Source organism: Miscanthus floridulus, chromosome 15 (assembly GCF_019320115.1).
Source record: "Miscanthus floridulus cultivar M001 chromosome 15, ASM1932011v1, whole genome shotgun sequence".
Classification (NCBI taxonomy): domain Eukaryota; kingdom Viridiplantae; phylum Streptophyta; class Magnoliopsida; order Poales; family Poaceae; genus Miscanthus; species Miscanthus floridulus.
The window spans coordinates 27,239,699-27,244,639 of record NC_089594.1 but is presented as its reverse complement, the minus strand read 5'-3'; positions in this window follow the sequence as shown (position 1 = coordinate 27,244,639).

Genomic DNA, 4,941 nt, shown 5'->3' with positions numbered 1-4,941 from the left:
ATTGACGATGCCTGTCGAACGACGAATACTTGCCACCCTTCTTCAACCAAATGAACCTCACAGCTTCCTTGCATATTGGGCACGGGAACTTCCCATGGACACACCAGGCGGCGAATAACCCATACGCCAGGAAGTCATGCAGGGAGTAGTGGTACCAAACATGCATCTTGAAGGATGATTTTGTAGCTCGATCGTATGTCCATACCCCCTTCTCCCAAGCGTCGATCAATTCATCAATCATAGGCTACATGTACACACTCATATTACTCCCCGGGTGTCTAGGAATTATCAACGATAAGAAGACGTTATGCCGTTGAAAGGAGATGCCGGGGGGGGGGGGGAGATTCAGGGGGATAACAAACATGGGCCAACATGTGTATGGGGTAGACAACTATCCATAAGGATTGAACCCATCTGTTGCCAGCGCGACACGTACATTACGAGCCTCAGCTGCTTTGTCAGGATGTTTGTCATTAAAGTACGTCCATCTGTTTGTCATTACGAGCCTCAGCATACGAAGTAGTTTCTGTGACTCATGCAAGTTCTTCGGCAGAATGTGCTTCTCCGGTAGCATACTGCCAAACACGGCCAACATCTTATCAAAGCCTTCGCGACTCAGATTTAACTCGGCCTTCAACCCCATAACACGTCCAATGGCATCCAGCTGAGAAACCGTTGTACTCTCATGAAGGGGTTTCTGTGCCGAGTCCAACATTTCGTAGAAGGCCTTAGCGGCTTCCTCCATCGCCTCCTTCTCACGTCCTTCTGTGAAGTGAGCTTGGTGAGTGTCATCTAGCATGTCTGCTATTCCAGCATCATCATCAAAAGCCTCGAGGCGTGGTCTCACCACCTCCGCTCTTATACGATCTGCTTCACCATGGTGGATCCACCGGTGGTAGCCAGCCGTATAACCATTGTACACAAGATGTTTACCCATGGTCACCTTGTCTACCCTTATGTTGTTGTCACATTTGTTACAGGGACACCAAAGTTTAGAATGTCCTTTAGCTACACCCGAGCTCCATGCATGTTCCAAGAAAGCATCTGTCCCATTCACCCACTCAATGTCAAAGTCACTCCTGCTTCTTCGGCCCGTGTACATTCACTGACGGTCTTCCATCCTTCCACATATACAGCACATAGTAATGTAACCATCAATTGCATCTACGCGGTGTTCCTACTCTCTAATAGGTGAGGATAGGTCCTAATCCCACCCGCGGATGTGTAGATGAGGTTAGTTTCCATGCTCCGCTCCCTATCCAAGACAGAATTTCGGCAGCACCTCCCCGCCGTTCTCCCGATACACGTCCTGCAAGGGAGAGTGTGTATCCAGAGAACAACAAGGAGGTGATGCCGAAAGTCTGCCTTGGACCAGAGCGGACCATGGAAACTAACCTCATCTACGCATCCGCGGGCTGTCCAAAAAATGTGGACAATCCGAAACAGATACGGTCGCAGATATGCAAAGATCCGCATACCTCCGACCGTATCTGTTTCGGACGGGAGACGCCTAACTGGGTTACGCGACCTACGACCATGATACGGATAGAGAGGTTATACCTAAGGTGCCGATGAGGTCAGGCTAGCGGGGCGGTGTCGAGTCGGTGCAGTGGCGAGGCGACGCGGTGCAGGCAGACCCGCAACGCCCACGAAGACGATCGGGGTCCTCTGGTCCCCTCCGACGGATCCTCTGCAATATAAAAAGGCAACATGTTAGTATTTGTTAAAAAATTCGGCAGCACCTCCCCTGCACGGTGAGGTTTCCATAACCTGCAAAAAAGAACGGCATGAAGGCCGACATTCACAACGGCACGAAGGCCGACAACGATGGGTAGCTGTAGCACTCGCACTAGCAGCAGGTCCACAACTGATGTCACTGGACAGCATACAGTTCGATAGAGCAGCTGTTCTGCAGTATGTGCAAAATGCCTTCACCAAATATACCAATTGAGCTACATCCCCAACATTTGTTCAATTTTTTAATATGATTAATTCTAATTATTTTACTTGCATAGCTAAATGTCACCGCAGAACTGATAATGCAACAAGTGTCATAATATATAGCTAGCTTTTGTTTTACTTTTGTTTTATTTTTCAATTAAATTAATTTTAATCAGTTTACTTGCACCTATAAGTGCCACATAATCGATAATGCAACAAGTGTCATAATATATAGCTAGCTTTCCAATACCAACAGGAGCTAGCTGTGCAATGCCTGCCCATAAATATTAAAATATATATATGAGGTGAAGGTGGCATCAAGTGGAAGAAGTTCTACAGTCTGATTGAAGATGAGTCCGATCACTCAAAATGGGAGGAATTCAGAAACTTGGCTAAAAAGGACTCGGCTACTGAGGATTGCTCTATATTGTTGAAAAGGTTGGAACTAGAAGGATCAGAAGATGAAGAAGATTTACTGGATGAGGAAGATATGGTCTCTCTGGGTGAGTCTGGTATTCTACCTAATCAGATAGAGGAATTGGAAGATATAGGTGTTGACAAAGGGGCAACTAAGAAGAACCAGAAGAGGAAGACAGGTTGGGGGCCTATCCTAAGGGCTCCTAGGCCTAGGAGAGGACATGAGGATGGAAGGACCATGCTGGAAAAAGCTCAGGACCTGAAAAAGGTTAAAAATCTCGAAAAAGGTACTTACCCAAAAAATTCCTTTGCTTCTGAGAATAATGCTGCTTTACTTAATAAAGCCAGATGTGTTAATATTTCATTGGGTATTGATACCTCTACTGCGAATGATACCATTGATAGTCTGAAATTAAAAGAATTAGAGGATAGAACAATATTTGAACAGAAAAACCCAGAGGTTAACCTCCCAGATAGCTTAGACTCTGTGTTCGTTGATGAGTAGTTTCCTCCTCTGTCTAAGAATGACGCCACTCCGGTTAAGGAAAAAAGGAAAGAAAATGACACTACATGGGTACAAGTTGCCTCTAAAGGCAAAGTTTCCAAATAAAAAATAGTGGAAAATGATAGGTGCCTTTTGGAACATTAGAGGCCTTAATAAAGAAGGCCGTCTCCAATGCATAACTGATTTTGTTAAGGATAATCAAGATTGGATTAATAAATTTGGGTTGATAGAGCTTAAAAATTCTTCCAGATCTTTTACTTGGACGAATAATCAAGACCAACCTATTTTTGCTGCTCTAGATAAAGTGTTTTGCAACACTGTCTCTGAGCAAAAATATCCTCTCTCTTTTGTTTCTGTCAAAGCCAGGGCAGTTAGTGATCATGTACCACCGATTTTGAACCTGGGTTGTCAGGAAAAGAAAAAACAAAATATTTTCAGATTTGAAAAGTGGTGGCTGGAACAGCCCTATTTTAAAGATCTGGTTATTAAAGTCTGGAATACTCCATGTGCTTTCACAGATCCTTTAGATATATGGCAGTTCAAGGTTAGATTGATTAGGAAAAAAGTGAAAGGTTGGGCTCTTAATAATAATGGTGAAATTAGGAAGATGAAACAAGAACTCCTTAAGGAGTATGAAAACCTAGACATGAAATTAGAAAAAGATGGTTTGCAGTTAGAGGAGAATATGAGAATGAAGAAGATCTCTGATGACCTTGAGGGAATTTGGAGGATGGAAGAGATTAAGGCTAGGCAAAGATCACGAGATAGAAATATAAAAGAGGGGGATAGGAATACGGCTTATTTCCATGCTATTGCCAATCAAAGAAATCGGAAGAAAAGGATTTTAGGTCTGGAAACTCCAGAAGGTTGGGTGGAAGACAATGATAAAATGCTAGAACATGCTGTGGACTTTTTATAAGTCTTTGTTTCGTAAAGAACCTGACACCAGCGTTAAGTTAGATTCAGACTTTTGGGAGGAGGATGAAAAAGTGTCTTCTGTGGAGAATGAGCTGTTAGAAGCTCCTTTCATAGAAGAGGAGGTAAAAGTGGCATTATTTGGCTCTTATGCTGATGGTGCCCCTGGACCTGATGGTCTTCTTTTTTTGTTCTACCAAGTTTTCTGGGAAACCATTAAATCTGACTTGATGAATTTAGTGACTCTTTTTGAGAGTAGCAAGCTCAATCTGGATAGAATCAATTATGCTATGATAACTTTAATCCCAACAGAACCTGAGGCTAAAAACTTGAAGAAATTCAGACCAATTAGTCTCATTAATTGTAGTTTCAAGTTGTTCTCTAAGTTGCTCAATAACAGGTTGATTGGGGTTGCGGATAGGTTGATAGCTTCAAATCAAACTGTCTTCATTAAAGGCAGATATATTCTTGAAAGCGTTGTAGCAGCACATGAAATCATTCATGAGGTGCATAAGCAGAAAGATGCTGGGGTTATCCTTAAATTAGACTATGAAAAGGCATATGATAGGGTTAGCTGGAGTTTTTTGGAGGATATATATGCTTGGGTCTAGGGGCTTTAGCCCCAAATGGATTAGTTGGATTAGAAGTTTGGTTCAAGGTGGTTCAATTTGTATTAGAATGAATGATGAGAATAGCGTGTTTTTTAAACCTGGTAAAGGACTCAGACAAGGAGACCCTTTATCTCCTCTACTTTTCAATCTAGTAGCTGATGTCTTCTCTAGGATGCTTATGAAAGCCGCTAGACAAAATTTGATTTCTGGTCTTCTTCCCCAAGTAATGAGTGGTGGAGTGGTCAGCCTGCAATATGCCGATGACACACTTTTGTTTTTAGAAGATGATATAGAAAAGGCACAAACGTTGAAATGATTATTGGTCTGTTTTGAAAAGATGTCAGGAATGAAAATCAATTATGATAAAAGTGATTTGCTTACCATTGGCTTAAGCCCAGATAGTGCTAATAACTATGCAAAAGTTTTCTGCTGCAAGCTAAGTGATTTCCCAATCAAGTATCTTGGTGTGCCTTTGCATTTTACCAAATTAAGAAGAGTTGATTTACAACCTGTGATAGATAAGATAATTAAAAGAATTGCTGGGTGGAGGGG